At 34.9% G+C, this 19738-nt stretch overlaps 1 long non-coding RNA gene across 7 annotated transcripts; it reads left to right on the top strand.

Moving 5' to 3' along the window:
- Positions 1-13057: 13057 nt before the first annotated feature.
- LOC111915376 (uncharacterized) lies at positions 13058-17972 on the top strand. 7 transcript variants are annotated; one of them, XR_002858152.3, is made up of 10 exons: positions 13058-13793; positions 13991-14138; positions 14211-14290; positions 14535-14701; positions 14892-15035; positions 15874-16241; positions 16325-16906; positions 17093-17381; positions 17525-17598; positions 17678-17972. It is a non-coding gene; the product is annotated as an uncharacterized LOC111915376 (long non-coding RNA). The 7 variants fall into 7 exon arrangements; XR_002858150.3 differs by having other exon boundaries at positions 14887-15035; XR_002858151.3 differs by having other exon boundaries at positions 14535-15035; positions 15874-16006; positions 16120-16241.
- Positions 17973-19738: the final 1766 nt, after the last annotated feature.

The raw sequence follows: 19738 nt of genomic DNA, 5'->3' as shown, positions 1-19738 counted from the left end.
GTAATAGAAAGAAGGATACAAAAATATGTACCAGAAGATTTCTGTAATTGTTATATTATATATTTTCTTAAATTTATTAATAAATGGCATTAAATGCGGTAAAAATAGAGAATTAAAGTAGCATATCTGAATAAACAACTTTTTTAATGAGTTAAAGTGGATTGACTCAACAGTCAACAATATTTATTATTTTCTTTTCAGTTTTATAGTTATTCATTGTATCTTTAAAATATATATATTCTCTTCTTAATAATTGATTTTGACACATGTAAATCTTTCATGAGTTTTGATACTTATCATTTTGTAGTATTTTTGAAATAAATATTATCCACTAGTCAGTTTTTGATTTGTTTCAATTTTTAAAATTAAAATCATATACTTATATATGTAAAGTATTAAATATCATATATATATATATATATATATATATATATATATATATATATATATATATATATATATATAATATTAAATTGCAATAAATACGTTTTTTCTTCCTTTCTTATTTTAAAAGTTATATATTAAAAAATATTTTCTGTTTACACTTTAATTTAATGTTTAATTTTTTTTTAAATCAACACGTATAATACACGGATATCACACCTATTCTATTTTAATAAATGAAGGCTTTTTTTGTCACTTATCACACTCTCATTCAATTTGTCAAATGTTATTTTTTGGTTATTTTGAAGATCTTTTTGACACATGTAAATGTTTCATGAGTTTTGATACTTGTCATTTTGTAGTATTTTTGAAATAAATATTATCCACTAGTCAATTTTTGATTTGTTTCAATTTTTAAAATTAAAGTCATATACTTATATATGTAAAGTATTAAATATCATATACATAAATCTTTCATGTAAATCTTTCATGAGTTTTGATACTTGTCATTTTGTAGTATTTTTGAAATAAATATTATCCACTAGTCAATTTTTGATTTGTTTCAATTTTTAAAATTAAAGTCATATACTTATATATGTAAAGTATTAAATATCATATACATATCTTTCATGTAAATCTTTCATGAGTTTTGATACTTGTCATTTTGTAGTATTTTTGAAATAAATATTATCCACTAGTCAATTTTTGATTTGTTTCAATTTTTAAAATTAAAGTCATATACTTATATATGTAAAGTATTAAATATCATATATATAATATTAAATTGCAATAAATACGTTTTTTCTTCCTTTCTTATTTTAAAAGTTATATATTAAAAAATATTTTCTGTCTACACTTTAATTTAATGTTTAATGTTTTTTTAAATCAACATGTATAATACACGGATATCACACCTATTCTACTTTAATAAATGAAGGGTTTGTTTGTCACTTATCACACTCTCATTCAATTTATCAAATGTTATTTTGTGGTTATTTTAAATTAATTTTTATTACATGTCATTTATGAGTTTTCTATTTTATCAATTCCATATATTATTTAAATGCAATAATAAATGCATATTAATTTTCTTAATGAAATTTCCTTTTAATTTCAAATTTATTAAATTAAAGCTTCATTAATTTCATTTATTTATTTATCTAAATTGTTTTTTTAAATTTAGAAAAAAAAAAAACACTTTAAGTTTTATAGATCAATATTTTTTATTTTTCTTATAAATTCAAACTTTTCAAATGTTTAAAATTTTATATTTAATTTTTTATTTTAAATAAACACTTGTAATATATGGGTCTCATGCCTAGTAAAAAAAGTAAATAAAAAACCAAACTTTTTAAAACGGTATCAACATTTTCAATTTGTATCATTTTTATCTTTAAAATTAAAGCCTTACATGCAAAATCCAAATATATTTTTTTTCTTAAACAAATGCATAGTGTGCTATTTTCGACATAATAATCAAATAAATTATCAAAAGGAGCAAGGCTATCAGCGTTTTGTTTTGTGTTTTGTGTTTTTTTTTTTTTTTTTTTTTTTTTTTTTTTTTTTTGGTCAGACGGATCTAGTTGGATTTTTATGGTAGGACCAAAGTTTGGTCACCAAACTTTTCTTGTACTGGATCGGATTAGGAGCGGGTCGATTTTTACCCGACATAGACTTTGCCTATTGTTCGTTACTTAAGTGTTTATGACTTCACTTCTTTTGATTCTAACTAGAGGGATTGCCAAAAGGGCTTCTAGCCAGTCGTGTGGTATCAAGTAGTGTATTTTTTTTTGAAGTCGAAGGTTTAAGTCCTATTGTGGACATAAATGAAATTAGGTGTTAGTTTAGGAGTATATTATATATTTGTATTTGCTGATTAAAAAAAAAAACTAGAGGGATTGCCGCGCTCAGCAGCGGGCAAGAAAAGAAGGGTGTGTTTAACGCATTAACTCTTTGTTTTTATTTATGCATGTTGAAGATGATTATCGACAATGTGTCAGAAATAATAATAATAAAAAACGGATTAAATGAGAAAAATTATGTAATTGAGAATAGGGGTGTTGATTGGATAATTTTTTTCATGTTTCGGATACTTCGGGTCGGGTAATTCAAGTTTTTCATGTTAAAAAAATATTTGTTACCCGGCCCAAATTAATTTGGGTTTGGGTAATTCGGGTAGTGTTGGATTAGTGTCTAAGTCCATAACTATTTTGGTATGTACTTGACTCGATGGTGTATGGTCCTTTTGGGCTGCCTTTACCAAAGCAACTTGATAGGATGAATTATGGAAATAGAGGATTCATTATGATTTATTAATATATTATATGGATAATATATTAAAGGAGAAATCATATTGTTTAATTAATATTAGTTAAGAATTAATTAAGAATTAGTTTTGTGACTAAAAGACATTAATTAAACTTAGGGGACTGGATTGTAATTATAAGATAATTGCAATTGGGCTATGGATCACTTTGGAACATAGATTGGATGAATTCTATGGAAAGCCATAAAGAAATCGTCCAAGGGGTGTTCTAAAGGGAGTCCATGGGCTGCTTAGGGCCTAAACAGTCAAATTAGGGTTTCCTGGTTGAAAACCCTAATAGCCTCACTATTTAAGAACCCCTAGTGCACCAAAAAAACGTGGCTAAGAGTTTCCTTAGGGTTTTTAGACGTTTTTGGGTGCCTCTCCTCTTCTCCTTCTTCATCCTCTTGCTCTTGGTGTTTGTAAGCCATTAAAGGAGTGACACTTGTGACTCTAAGCTTTCTGAAGCCATTACAAGGAGGATTTGCGATTATTATTGCTACATAACAATCAAGGTAAGATCTAAAGCCTATTCTTATGTTAACATCGATTATCACATGCAAGATCTAGGTTTTAAAGTCTTGGATGAATGCATGTACAATAGAGAAACATAGATCCAAGCATTATGGTTTACATGAGCACATAAGGTGTTCTTATGGCTAAAACCCATTAGGTAGTGGGTCGGTTTGGGTAATTCAGGTATTATCTGAAATATATAATTTTTTTTAATGGCACTTGGAAATAAATTTAATGAAATAAATGTGGCGTGCTCTATTAATCTTGTTTATATAAACAAACTAGACATAAACAATAGATGTGAGAAACATTTGAAACTACCTCTCTCTTTCTCTCTCTCTCTCTCTCTCTCTCTCTATATATATATATATATATATATATATATATATATATATATATATATATATATATATACTTAGTCATATATATCTATTCATATATAAATATCCTTCATCTTCGCTAACAACTTTGCCACCCATAGACACCACCACCGCCACCACCACCTCCATCACCATATATATATATATATATATATATATATATATATATATATATATATAATCACGTGTGAATTGACAAAGACTTATTCATATATGAATATATGTAACGCCAGTTTCCAGGTATTTGCATTCTTGGCCTTACTATGTATTAACCTTGCATTTTTGGTCCCAAATGCCAGACGTTGGGAATGGAATGCTAAGCGTTGGAACGCCAAACATAAGTTTGTGGATGCCAAACGTTCGCACGCAGAGGACAAACCCTACTTTTTAGGGTTTGCACCATATTTAAAGGCCATTATAGCCTCAAAACATTTCTTATCTCCATCCTTCGTCCCTTATAGCCTTCATTCTGATACCCTAAGTGTGTGTAAGTATTTTGATGCTATGGGGTAACATTCTGGTATCATTTTAGTGCTCTTGGTAGAGAAGGAAGATCTTTGGAGTGTTGGTGTTGCTCTCTTGCTTTTGGATCTGGGCTCTTGGCATCTTTAAGTACCTTTTGGATGTATAAAGTTCAGATCATGATGACTTCTTTATTAGATATTGCTTAAGTGTAGTTTTATGTTCTTTTTGGTCCCAAGAACTTGACTTTTTCTAGTTTTGAATGCCCCAGAGGTTTAGGCTATCCTTTCGAGCATTTTTGAGGGTTTAGAATCATAAAAATGCAAGCTTGGATCTTGATACTCTTGCATTCAAGAGTTTTGGAACTTTAGAGTGTAATTTAAGTTAGATTTTGGTGTTGGGCTCTTCGTAGGCATGCAAAGTCATGAAGGTTGCAACTTTATGGCTTTAGACGTTCTTTTAGCATTGGATCTGAATTTTGAACGTTAGGCTTTAAGCCATTAAGACCTTGGTTAAGGATTTGAGATTTTGTGGTTACGCCAGGCATTTGGGTTAGAACGTTGGGCGTTCAAACGCCAGACGTCATTGAGTGGACGCCAAACTTTCTCTCAGAAGCCCATTGGATCGACTTTGGGCCTTGAGCCATTTAGGGTTTTGGGCTTGGATTAGTTGGGTCCTGTAGGGAAAGGGGAAAATGGTCTTTTTCCCTTCATATGATAAAGGATGAGTGGATCATTGTTATGGGATAAAACCTTAGCTATTAATTGGATTCGTTTATGGATTTTATTTAGTTTGAGGATTAGTGTTCGCAACAAATCGATTGTTTATTCAACTATCTTCTGTTAGCAGTGAGTCTCTTCTCAGTGTTTAGCGGGTCGAAGGCACCAATGTCGGCCCATAATTTATTATGATAAATATGCTAGTTGTCTGTGTGACTCATGTATGCATAGTATGTGATATGTTACCAGGCGGGGCCCGATGAGTGTACTGTATGCTATTTATCTTAGTGATTCTTAAATGAGCTTTATATGTTTATGTGTATATCGGGCGGGCCCTGATGCCAGGCAGGGCTTGATTAATGTGATTAGGTAGGGTCCATCTCATATTATTGATAGACCCGTTATGAGCGAGGGCTTGATGTCGGGTCGGCCCCGATGGTTGTTAGGCATAGCCCATTATATGTTTGATATGTATGGCATGAGGTATTTTGGGGAACTCACTAAGCTTCGTGCTTACGGTTTTCAGTTTATGCTTCATGTACTTCCGAATCGAAGGGGAAGGGCTCGGGATGACCGTGTCGCACACACCATGTTGTTCCACATTTTGTGATTTGATGTTGTTGGATGATTATTGACATACTCTGATTTTCGTTTATGGTTTTACAAACACGTTTTAGATGATGGTTTTACTATTATTAAAATGAACATTTTGGCCTTAATGTTTGGGACGTTACAAGTTGGTATCAGAGCCTTAGTTTGAGGGATTCAAGCATACTCTTGGGTGTGTATGAACTCCAAATGAGGGTTTGGTATATTTTTAGAAACTAAAGAGTTTTATTAAAGGATTTTCTAATAAAAGAAAGGGTGTGGTGTATGCAATCGACCGAACTCAAGTAAGTTTTCCCAAAATACACATGCATATGTTATGATTATGCTTTGAATTGTGAATCTGTGAATCGCATGGTAGATTAGGGCTAAGGATCTATGAGAGATGCCTTTGTATGCATGTTGTATGAGCTTGTAGACTTGCATGCTAGTACTGACCAGTCAGTGATCGGATGGTCTGTTTAGGTTATGCTTGATTCTGATTACTCGATGCTCGAATGTTGCTTGCTTTGTGCTTTTAGGAGTTCTCATTAACTTCAGGTAACTAGTAAAAGAATATCCTAAGCTACATATTATTAAGACTAGATAATTTTAGAAGGTTAGGTTTTAACTCTATTGCGCAACTCTTGTTTGAGTCTAACTGTTGTAGTGTGAGACCTTTCATTTGAAGAGTTATCTGGTGTCGGTGATATGTAATTGTATTCGTGAGCTAGTTAGAGGGTGTCAGGGGGAGTTCCTTCCGCAGCTGATGACGAAATGTAGTGTGGGGGTTACCCTAGGAAAACCTAGGAAGAGATTCGGTGTTGGGAGCATTGTCTTGTTGAAGGTTGTATGTATTGATAAGGGAGTAAATTGGAGGATTCGGGGCGATCCTTAAGGAAAGTATAGATAAATATGGAAGGTAGTATGGGCCTGTACTACTGAAATCAGAGGATTCGTACTCAAGTCAAGGAAAGCCACGATGATACTGGGAAGCTTTTAGAGTATGTTATTCCTCGATGATTATATATATATATATATATATATATATATATATATATATATGTGTGTGTGTGTGTGTGTGTGTGTGTGTTCTGATGGTATGAATGGTCTATTTTGAGTATGGTAGTCATGCGAGGAGGAACTGGTAGTGGTTCTGGTGTGGGCGAGGGTTCAGATTCGGGCTCTGGAGCTGGATATTTGGATGATCAGATGCGGGAGTTCATTTCATATGAGATTACCCGCAATATTCTTGAGCAGACTCCTGTGATCTTCGACATGGTCAAGGAGAGTATCCTGGAGATTTTGGATGAGCGCTTGGGCACTTTTCGTTCTGAGATGGCGGAGATGATAGGAGCTCACGCTATGACTTTCTGTGAGTTTCGGGCATGTGGAGCCCCCGAGTTCTTTGCGAAGAAGGACCCAATTGCGAGCAGGAGTTGGTTAGCAGATGTTGGGAACGCCTTCAGATCTAGCCTTTGTCCTAATGAGGCGAAGGTCAGACTTGCATCTTGTCTTCTGAAAGACAGAGCTTGAGACTTGTGGGAGGAGGTTGGACATGCCTTGGCTTTACTAATATTTATGAGCCCATTTCAATTTAAATATAAATTCATGAATTGCAGGATGATTATCTAGACTGTTTTGGTGCACCCGAGGTGATTGACAAGATTGGAATAGACATTGAAGATTTTAAGTGCTCCTGGTTGGTTGTCAAAGCATTGGAACTCGCCAATCAGGAACAAAACAAACTCCTACATGTAAGTTGTATTAACCAACCACCAACCACTGCTTTTTATTTGTTTGTTTATTTTTTTCCTAAATAATTTATTCTTTATCCAAGAAAACTATGGGAAAAAGGATCCTGCTTCCGTTGCAAAAGTGAAGGAACTATATCACACTCTCAACCTTCAGGTTTGTGACTCTATCCATAGATTTGAAAACCGTGATTCTTTTTAAAAAAATATATTGTTTAATTGAATGTGTGATAGCATGAAGGGAGTAATCGGTTTCACAAATTTGATTTTCCTTTTTATATTGTGCAAAAACTATTATTCTTGTAGATATGTGTTGTTCTTTTACTTTTTGTTTTTATTAGCAAGTAATGTATATGTATGACCATATAACTTTATTGATTTGTATATGATCATATAAGTTTTTTGAAACATTAACATTGACAATCATGTGTTATGTCGTAACATATATTTTAACATAACGTTAAATATGCTATTTATCATAAGAGGTAGCATGGTGGACAATATGGTTTTTTTACGGGGTTAAGGTTTAGAGTTTAGAGATGAATATATAATATATGTAATAAAAGATGTTTAAAACTTATTATGGTAGTTGATATATACTTTGGAGACGCTGTTGTGGACAACTTTTGTCGACATTAATGCCTCTAACAACATGAAAATCAAAACACACCACATTTGGAAATTAAAAACTTGCTATTTCTTATTACTTTGAAGTAAAAAAGGAATAAACATATGGTATGTCCATCTATAAAAAAAAAGTTGTAGCACATGAGTTCAAGGATGGACACTATATATTCTCGATTGTTAGAAAATGTCATTGACGAATAAAAAACGAATAAGAAACTTAAAAGATGAAGACAACGTAGAGTATTTTTTTTTTTCATCTTTTCATGGCAATGAGTTCGTAGCTAGTTCAAGGCGACAAATTTATCGGAAACCTAAATTGTAATTTGATTCTAATCTACCCTCTTATGAATCCAAGTTAATAATTATCAATCATCTTGTGTTGTTATGTTTCATTAAACCTAGATCGCGACTTCTCTTCTTGGTGCATGTATTTTTTGAATTCTATATCTAGAAAATTAATGAGAGATTTATTGAAAAAAAACATGATTGAAGCACTAATTATTATTGTTATTATTTTGCATGTAGAAAAAAGGTTATATATATATATATATATATATATATATATATATATATATATATATATATATATATATATATATATATATATATATATATAAAAGATTTTGTAGCGTCCACATCAAGAACAACTAGAGTCTTTTACCTACTTTACAAATTAAGATTTTGTTTCATTGAATCCCATCAACAATAAAAGTTCATTGGTAACATGTTGTTAACAATATTATCTTTGATTTAATTTATTTGCAACGTGTTATTGACGATTGAATTCATTAGTTTTTTTTCTTGATTAAAAAAATTAAAATTCATGGATATGGATGATAGAAGAGTATGCAAGTAAAAAAGACATAATGCCCTTAAAGTACCCATTTGTTCATTATCTAAAACAAATCATTGAAAAGGGTCAGAATAAAAATCAATTTGATTATATAGGGTTCAATATATAAAATAACTTCTAGATACACTTAACTTACAAATGTATAAATAGTCAATGGACGAGATATGTAACTTTATTCAACAATATAAGATAAGATATGAAATAAGGTTACGGTAATAGAAAGAAGGAGTATTATATATTTTCATAAATTTATTATCTAGTAGCATATCATGAATAAATGGCATTAAATGATGTAAAAATAGAGAATTAAAGTAGCATATCGGAATAAACAACTTTTTTAATGAATTAAAATAGATTGACTCAACAGTCAACAATATTTATTACTTTCTTTTCAGTTTTATAGTTGTTCATTGTATCTTTAAAATATAAAAAGTAAATAAAAGACCAAACTTTTTAAAACGGTTTCAACATTTTCTATTTGTATCATCTTTATCTTTAAAACTTTACCTAAAAATCCAAATATAATCTTTTCTTAAGCAAATGCATATCTTTAAAATATAAAAAGTAAATAAAAGACCAAACTTTTTAAAACGGTTTCAACATTTTCGTTTGTATCATCTTTATCTTTAAAAGTTTACCTAAAAATCCAAATATAATCTTTTCTTAAACAAATGAATAGTGGCCTATTTTCAAAATAATAATAAGGAAAAATACCGGTTATAGACATTATTTGGGGTTCATTTCCAAAAATTAAACACAAAAAATCAGATTTTCGGGTATATACATGGATTCCGCGAATGTGAGCTCTGACGGCTCCGCGGAATCCACTATAACTCTGCGAAATGGTAAAATCGTAATTAAATTAGGAGAAAACAAAAAAATAAAAACTCGATGAACAGTTCTGCAGAGGTGCCTCCGCGGACCTCATTAGTAGCTCCGCGCAACTGTTCATCGAGTTTTTTTTATTTATTTCTCCTGATTTATTTACGATTCTGCCATTATGTAGAGCTACAATGGATTCCTCAGAGCTCACCTCCACGGAATCCATGTCTATACCCAGAAATCTGATTTTTTTTTTTTTGTTAATTTTTTGTAATTCAACCCCAAAAAATGTTTATAGCCGGTATTTTCCCTAATAATAAAATATAGTATAAAATGAGTTGGCTTACAATTTTTTTTGTTTTTGTCAAACAAGATTTGATTGGATTTTTATGGGATTTTATGGTAGGACCAAACTTTTCTTGGACCAGATAGGATTGGGAGTGGGTCAATTTTTACCTAACATAAAGTTTACTTAGGGGTGGATTTGATACGGTACTAATTCATTTTTTTCTAAACTTTGTACCGTACCAATTATAATTAGCATAAAAGAATTACTACAAGTACCGTACCAGGTATACTTGGTACTAATTTATTTGGCTATCAACAAGTTTGGTTGGTACAAATTGGTCACTCACTGAGTGATTCACGGGAAACCCTAACCCTACTTGCCGAGTCTGCTCTTGCACTCGGCGAGTTCATGCCATGCACAAACTCAAATGGCCTCCTGAAGTCAGATTTGTTCCTTGAATACATAGATCTGACCTTCCCAAGCCTGAGAAACACATAAAGTTCGAATCTTGACACTCATGGGACGTCTAGGAGGCTTCACTTGATGATTTAGCCCCAAAAGTAACATCCTTAGCTCAACACCTCCATATCTCAACATAAAGCAAGCTGAGATAAGCTCTATAGACCACTATGGGTCCAGATCTGAAGTATCAAAGTAAATAGGGCCATATCCTCACAATCTTCTTCCAATAAAGGTCATAAAACTCTACATCTATGGATTCCTTCCACAAAACAGATAAAGGGGGCGATATAATACCTCAAAGATGAAGTCTCTTACTCGAAATCCACAGATGCACAACCTCCTTGGTCTCCTCTAAGCTGGAAACACCTCCTTCTTGCAAAATCAACCACAAAGATCAAGAACTGGCTCCTATCCTCTCACAAACGCTCTAGCTCCTTTAGGGTTTCTCTCTGGGGTTTGGTAGCCACAAATGACGACCCTAAGGGCCTTTAAATAGGTCCCAAACCTAGGAAATTAGAGTTTCATTAAACAGCGTGGACTCGCCGAGTCCAGCCATGAACCCGGATAAGAATCCGCGACCCTACTCGGCGAGTCTAAGCACCAACTCGCCGAGTCCCCTCACAACCTCCAAAAAAAAGAATAAAATAATATACCTGGGAATCCGGATGTTACACCACCACCTTAAGCTCCTCAACCACCTCCTCCTTTCGATGCCACTATGTTCCAGGCAGCCTTCACAGAAGCCGTAGCAGCTGTTGTGTCAGCCATCAATACTCCTGCCCCTAGTGGGTCAGGAACAAGTGCACTTCCTTCCAACCACGGCGAGAGCCATGGGCATCCCAGGGAATGCACCTACAAGGACTTTACAAATGCTAAACCCCAAACCTTCAATGTAACTAGTGGGGTTACGGTTTTAAGGCAATGCATTGAAAAGACCGAAGCGGTCTTTGAAATATGTGCCTGCCCGGAGGGCGACAAGGTCAAGTTTGCTACTTGTACCTTTTTTGACAGAGCGCTAACTTGGTGGAATGGCCATGTTAAGTCTCTGACTATTGTGGTGGCAAATTCTATCAGTTGGGAAAATTTGAAAACCATGCTGATGAGGGAGTACTATCCTCGAGGGGAAATCCAAAAACTCGAACGGGAACTCTGGGGTCTAGAAATGGTTGGTTCCGACATATCAACCTATACGAATAGATTCTGTGATCTGGCAATTATGTGCCCTGATATGGTTGCTCTCGAGAGCAAGAAAATAGAGAGATATATCAGGAGGCTGTCACCCAGATCCAGTCAAGTGTGTTAGCATCCAAGCCTGTCACTTTTGACAACGCCAAGGAGCTGACACAATCTCTCATAGATCACGGGAAACACCAGAACCCAACAATCCCTACACCCCAACCACAAAAGGGAAACAACAACGACAACAAGAAGAAGGGGTGGAACAAGAGGAAAAGAGGAGATTCGCAAGAATCCTCAAAGAGACAACAACTTGTGGCAATCAATGCTGCCACGGTAACCCCCGTTGTCCCTATAAACCCCTTACCAGCAAAAACTTATGCTGGAAATCTTCCGAGGTGCAACAAATGCAACTTCCATCACCACGGACCTTGCAAGGAAATGCAGTGCTCTAACTGCAATAGGAAGGGGCATACAACTCGTTTATGCAAAACTCCAGCAGGGCCGACCGCCCAAGTTCCTAACGCCCGTGTGAGCCAAGCTTGCTACGGTTGTGGCGAGGTAGGCCACTACAAGAGGAACTGCCCTAAGGCGGGGATGGCTGGTGGAGTAGGAAGAGTTATGGCCATATCTGTAGCTTATCCTACAATAGTTACTGGTACGTTTCTCCTCGATAACTCTTATGCTTGCATACTTTTCGACAGTGGAGCAGAGAAAAGTTTCGTAAGCCATAAATTTGCACACCTACTTAAACAAAAACCATGTGCATTAGATAAATCATTCACGGTAGAAATGGCAAACAGGAAAACGGAAAGTAGTAATTGCATATACGTAGGTTGTACTTTAACTTTAGATGGTCATACTTTCAAGATAGACCTCATACTGGTCCCAATTAAATGTTTCGACGTTATTATCGGCATGGATTGGTTGAGTCTTCTTCGCGCCGACATCATGTGCTTTGAAAAAGCAGTTCTTCTTAACCTTCCTAACAACAAAACCTTAGTTATCTATGGCGACAAACCTAGTACGAGCCTTCGCATCATTTCGTGCATTCAAGCCCATAAGTGCTTACGAAAGGAATATCATGCATTCCTCGCACACATCGTCGATACGAGTCAAGAAGTAAAAGACATTCAAAACATCCCCGAAGTACGCGACTTTCCCGACATTTTTCCAGAAGAACTTCCCGGATTACCACCACAACACCAAGTCGAGTTCAGAATCGACTTAGTGCCAGGGGCTACTCTCGTAGCCAAATCTCCTTACCGTCTGGCACTGGCAAAGATGCAGGAACTTTCCAATCAGCTTAACGAACTTCTCAAGAAGGGATTCATTAGGCCAAACTTCTCACCATGGGGAGCACCGGTCTTATTCGTCAAGAAGAAAGATGGACCGTTTCGTATGTGCATCGACTATAGGGAACTCAACAAGCTTACCATTAAAAATCGTTATCCCTTACCCCCACTACAAGAAAAAGACCCTTTTACGATGCGCAAACCACGACACTCATGGATTTATGTTACGCAAAAGAGAGTGACATTAAAAGAGTGTCATATATTCAAAAAATTTAAGGATTTAGGTCACGTATTATTGCGTGCCCTTAAATAAGTGTCTAAACAAAAAAAAAAAACACGGAGGGCACATGTGCGTCATCTAAGGATGTCGCTTTATAAATTTTAATGGAACGCGCGCTCCATCCTTTAATAGCAGGGGGGAATGAAATCCTAAAAAAAGCAGGGGGGAAATGAAATCCTAAAAAATTAAAAACCCCGCATTTCATCTATCTTTTAGGGTTTCCATGTAAACCATAGACCTCAGTTTTGTTTTCTAATCAATTTGTTGTTGTTCGGGAAGGAATAACGAACTCATCCTCTCCACCAGTCGACAACCTTCATTATCTGCTTCTCCTTTTCTCTGTAAACCCTAGACCTCATTATGCGGGTGTGACTCTTCCTCCCTTTCGTATTTTTGGAGCTTGGCAGCCATACAGTGGTCAACGATGTCGACTATCCTCTTTTATCCACCATTTTCTCCCTCTGAGACGTTAAAGACACGCCATCCCAAAATTGGAAGAACTAGGGCTTTTGTGCTCTGGATCTCACAGGAAACAAGTTTTCCTCGTCCGCACCCTCACCCATCCAAATTCCTTCTTCTTCAAATGATTATATGTTCTTACCTCTCAACCATACCTGAATCAATATCTTTGTCTCTCTTGTGTCTATTCTCTCAATATCTCTCGTGCTTTCCTATTTACAGCCAGATTTTGAGAGCGAAAAGAAAAAAAAGAAAGAAAAGATGTGCCTATTCTTCCTCTTTGTTCCTCTAGTTCGATCACAACCCTTCTTCTCCCTTCTTCTTATTATTATTTTTTTCGATTTGCTGGTGTGGGTGTGAGGTGGCGTTCGAAGGTTGTCAAGGGATGATGGCTGGTGATTCTTCGTCTTCATTTGTATTCCCAGGTAAATTGTCATTATCCTAATTATAAAATTAAAGCTAAAGAGCAGTTTTAGTTTTTCAATTGTTTCATGTTGCGTGATTTGATATATATATATATATATATATATGTATATATATATATATATATATATATATATATATATATATATATATATATATATATGTATATTGGGTTTTAATTCATTCCCCTGAAATTTAGGGTTCTAGGTTCATAAATACAGAGCAAACAACACACACCCATTGATTCATGTTGCGTGATCATGTTATCATATGATGGGTAGAGATGACAAAGAAATCCATGGCGATTCCATGGAGAAGTCTCTCATCCTTTATGCGAAAGCATTCAGGTATATCTTCATAGAAACAGCATCAGAGATCAGATTGAGTTGTTAAACATTCTAAATCATTAATCATAACAGAGATTAGTGATGGAAGAGATGGAAATCGTGAAATGTTACACAAAAGAATCACTAGTTCCATATCGTGGAATGAATTCTCGGTAATTTTCGTTCTTATGAATATTGGTTAGCTGGATTGGAATTCATTTTCATTCCATTTCCAGTGTTTGGTTGCAAATGACTAAAGAATTGAATTCCGTTAGAATTCAATTCCATTCCATTTCCATAAACTCATGGATTTCAATTCCATTCTCCACTCTATTTTGCTTCATGGATGAAATTTTACCAATCTTCCCTCTTTTGTATAAATGAAGTACTTACATACCCATTGTTATGCATTTGCAGGAAATGTTGTTGCTGCTACTTCCTATTCTCAATTCATCTTCAATGAAAAGTCTTTTTCGTCTATTTTCAAAGGACAAGTCTTCAGGTTCTGAGGGGGATGATATATTATGCCCCATATGTAAGGCCAATCCAACAATCGCATATGTTGCTCTTCCTTGCCACCATAGGTACATAAATGATACACATAGTATTTTCCAAAACTCTAATTTTGATGCTTGCCACATTTAATCTAAGGTAAGTAACAGAAATGGTCCATGTGGCTGTATGATTGTTGCACTGGCAGTCCAACTTTTTTTTCCCAAAACTCTGATTTTGATGCTTGCCACATTTAATCTTATCATTTGTTATAAAGAAAAGGAATGGGATATTGAGCAGCTTGTGGGATCTGGTGGCATGCCATCATCACATTCAGCAACTGTGACTGCTCTTGCTGCTACTGTTGGTTTTTTGGATGGTATTGGTGGCACTAAATTTGCAATTGCTATCGTACTAGCTTTTATTGTATGATTTCTCTCTCTCTCTCTCTCTCTCTCTCTCTCTTTATTGCTGTTGTTTGTGAATTCGTTGTGCTGCATCTTGTAAATCAAACTAATAGTTTATGATGTTTGTGAATTCATAAACGATGAACATGACAACAATACTGAACTGTCAAGGCCTCAGGGGCAAAATAGTAAAAAAAATTTGTATACTTTGCTGTTTTGTACTGTACTACTCGTAGAAATAATGCAAATATTATTTTTTTGGGTTAATAAATTATTCTATAAAATTCATGTAAAATATTTTTTGTATATGACTCGAACAGAATCTAGATATTCCGAGCAACATATGTGAAAACCATGTAATATTTATTTATTTGTTTATTAATTTTCATACATTCTATATTAGGAAGTCGATAAATTTGTTCTTTATTTAAATGGAAAAATATTTTAAAAGTATTTGTATTTTCTTATTTATAAATTTTACATCAAAAGGCATCCGTATTACATCAACAGTTGCCACCTGGGATCTAGCTGCTCTTATCTTGAGCGTTCCTCAACACAAACCTGGTGAGGAATTGCACCTTCCACACCTTCAGATATTGGCTAAGCAACAAGCTTAAAGGGAGGAAGAGCTATCCCAATCAGGGGCCATAATTGGTTCTTATTTTTTTTAAGAATCAGGGGCCATAATTTGTTTTAGAGTAAACCCTTTTCATTTTTTGTTCTTATTTCATGGCCTTTTCCTAATAAAAATATAATTTTATGAACTAGATACCTCTTAGTCTATTTATATTCGTGTATGTGTGTGTTGATGAGCCGCTTATTTCATTCTTTTACTGATTGAAATTGGTTTTACACAGTTTGCTGTCATACTTTAAGCTTCCTAGAAAGAGATCAGGTGGAGGAGAGGTAGTACCAGATGAGACATTACGCCCCCAACTAATGACACTCCTCCCATGCATTTTCACCTGTGTCCGCCATTCTCATGTTGCTGTGAGACTATCTGCTTTAAGATGCATCACATCAATGGCAAAGTCAATAACAATATATTTTTTTTAAATATTTCTTTTATGAATTAAAAAAAAAGTATATTTTAATCTTTGTAGTTGAGCACATTTCCAAATTCATGGTGCATCACTGAGGAGACTCATGCTTGATTATGTTTTGGATAAATCAAGTCCATCAACTGGTACCCCACATGGGAAAAAGAAAAAGAAAGTAACAACATGTAATAATATATTAATCTTTATGATAAATTGTATTCATAATCTGTAAATGTGTCGTTTTTTTAATACAAGTTGTTTTCTGCAGTGGGATAGTCACTCCAAGAAAGTATTTGATCAAAAATATTACCTGATGTTACTGAACATAGAAGGCTTTCAATCATTGTGCATCTTTTGAGTACTTTAGGGGAGAAAGGAAAAATTATATCTATGTTTTCTTGTGTATTTAAATACACAAGAAAACATAGATATAATTTTACGACACGCATTCAGCTCCTGTGAAGTTAAATACACAAGAAAACATAGATATAATTTTACGACACACATTAGCTTTTATTTTAATATAGGAGGTCCAAAATCTTGCAAAGAAGGCTGCAAAAACTGTGGTGTTCGTAATTGATGATGAAGGGACTGAGTATTTGATATCAAAACTTCTCAAGTTGCTTCTATTTCCATGCTAAGTTGGCTTTTATTTATCTTACTGTTTATTATCCTTTTTTATATAAAACTTCATCATTTATATTATATATAATACATTATAGACTTTGCATCATAATTTGTTCAATGTTACAGGATATAATTCAAAATTCAATTTCCTCATGTTGTTGCTGAAATGACAGCAATTGGTTTTGGCCTACCAAAGAATGCATTCACTGCTCTAATGAAGAATGTAAGTGTTTATTTTTCTTTTCTGTTTGGTGAAAATCATCAAATGACAATCTCATTATATATCTTAGGATCTTATCAGTTAATGAACTTGATCGTGGGTATGATTAAGCACAAATTTACATTTCTACCCCTGCTTTTATCTTTTATCTTTTGTGTCATATAATTATATTTCCCCCTTTTTTATCAGGGTAATTTGGTGGTTAATTATGATCTTCCTATAAGACATGATCATCAATCTCAACCTGACCATGAAGTGTACTTGCATTGAATCGGAAGAGCAGGGTGATTATGGGAGATGTTAAGTAGTTATAGGGCTTTAGATGCTTTCCCTTTGGATGGGAAATGTTTTTAAGACATGATCATCAATCTCTACCCCTGCTTTCCCTCTGGTGTTTATCTCCACATAAAAACCCTAAAATGTGGATGTGCTAAAACTAAAGAAATTAGAAGACACATACTGGATTTTAGCAAGTCGGGTAAGTTTAAAAATATCTTAATACGATATTGATTAGATTACACAACATGTAGTGTAGAAAATATGATGAATATTTATGATCAATATTCAACTTTTGAAAATGTATCCAGTTTGATGTTTATCTGTTTGACATTTTTTTGACAGAAAATGAGAATACCGGAGAAGATGAACCATAAATTGGCACTGAAATGATCAATGGAATTATCAAATCCCTTCAGGTATCATCTCATATCACTTGCTTATGAAATTTCTTCATCTATACTTGAAAAGATATATTGATTTTTGTGTTGTTTCCAGGCTATCCCTGATGCAGTTCTCAGCACAACAATTATGATTTTATGATGTTAGGCTGAACTATAAAGCAATCATTCTTTGTTTTAGGAAACGTTTCAGAGCTTCTTCAGGCAGCTTAATGATGAGTTACTAAAACAAGAAGGTGCCCCTTTATAGCAATGTAGTATTAGGTTATATAGTTAGGGAAAACCTCTTAATAACAACGTACAATTAGATCCCCTTAATATCAATGTATTACAATTTTATGACATGATGTTATTGAATGAAATTGATTGTGCAATGGATTGTATTTTTTGTATATGGTATTTTATTTTCTATTATGAGACATGAAATGCAAATTTAATTTGAAAATTAGTAAATCTATAAATAATTTTTTTTAAAAAAAAATAAAAAATACGATACGCAAAAATGTGTGTCATCTTCATTTATGACATAGCCTTTCTTGACAGCGGCTTTAATGATACGCATTGCGTGTCGTCTATAGACGACGCGCAAAAGTGTGTCGTCTATAGACGACGCGCAAAAGCGCGTCGTCTCTCGTTATGACAGGGCCTTCCTTGACGCGCATTTTCACGTCGTCTGAGCGTTTTACGACGCGCAATGAGAGTCGTAAAAGGCCTTTTTTCTAGTAGTGTCCGCATAGACGATTATTTGATCAACTTCAAGGAGCCAACTACTTCTCGAAGATAGATCTACGATTCGGATATCACCAGCTACAAGTGCTAGAGGAGGATGTTCCCAAGACAGCCTTCCGAACTCGTTATGGACACTACGAGTTTGTAGTGATGCCATTCGGTTTAACTAACGCGCCCGCAGTGTTCATGGATCTGATGAATAGGGTGTGTCGTCCTTACTTGGATCAGTTCGTCATCGTCTTCATTGATGACATACTCATCTACTCTCGAAGTAAGGAAGAGCATAGTCAACATCTCCGCAAAGTCTTAGAAACATTACGATCGGAGAAGCTCTATGCGAAGTTCTCTAAGTGCGAATTTTGGATCCGACGAGTCGAATTCTTGGGACACGTTGTTACCGAAGAGGGAATACACGTGGACCCCTCCAAAATCTAGGCCATTGAGAACTGGTTAGAATTGAAGACACCGATAAAAATTCGTCAATTTCTAGGTCTCGCTGGCTACTATCGCAGGTTCATTCAGAACTTCTCCCGTATAGCAAAACCTCTTATGACATTGACCCAGAAGGGCGTGGCCTTTGACTGGGAAGAGAAATAGGAAAGAGCATTCCAAACGCTCAAGCGAGCCTTGTGCACCGCACCAATACTATCCCTCCCCGAAGGGATAGAAGAGTTCGTTGTCTATTGCGATGCGTCAAATCAAGGACTCGGATGTGTTCTGATGTAGCGATGTAAGGTCATCGCCTATGCCAGTTGTGTTTGCTCTGAAGATCTGGAAACACTACCTGTATGGTATAAAAAGCACGATCTTTACAGACCACAAAAGTCTACAACATATTTTCGACCAGAAGGAGCTCAACATGAGACAACGACGGTGGGTCGAGCTACTCAGTGATTACGAATGCGGAATTTGTTTTCATTCGGGTAAAGCCAACGTAGTAGCTGACGCCCTAAGTTGGAAAGAATACTCTGGTCGTAGAGTCAAATCTTTGACTCTAACTATCCATTCACACTTGTCCACGCAAATTAAGGAGGCTCAGCTCGACGCTTTGAAACCTGAAAATGTGGCAGGTGAATCCCTGAGAGGGATGGATAAGAACATGGAAGTCAAGGGTGGCGGAGCCTTATATCTCATGGATCGGATCTGGACACTGAAACGCAGTGGCTTTAGAGACTTGGTCATGACCAAGGCACACAACACTCGTTATTCCATCCACCCAGCTTCATATAAGATGTATCTGGATCTTAAAAAGTTATACTGGTGGCCTAACATGAAAGCAGATATTGCTACCTTCGTAAGTAAATGCCTTACTTGCGCGAAGGTAAAGGTCGAATACCAGAAACCCTCTGGTCTTCTGCAACAACCGGAGATACCAGAATGGAAGTGGGAGCGGATCACTATAGACATCATAACCAAGTTGCCCAAGACA

Source organism: Lactuca sativa, chromosome 1 (assembly GCF_002870075.4).
Source record: "Lactuca sativa cultivar Salinas chromosome 1, Lsat_Salinas_v11, whole genome shotgun sequence".
Classification (NCBI taxonomy): Eukaryota; Viridiplantae; Streptophyta; class Magnoliopsida; order Asterales; family Asteraceae; genus Lactuca; species Lactuca sativa.
The sequence above is the reverse complement of the archived record's forward strand: the minus strand, read 5'-3'. Positions and strand labels throughout refer to the sequence as shown.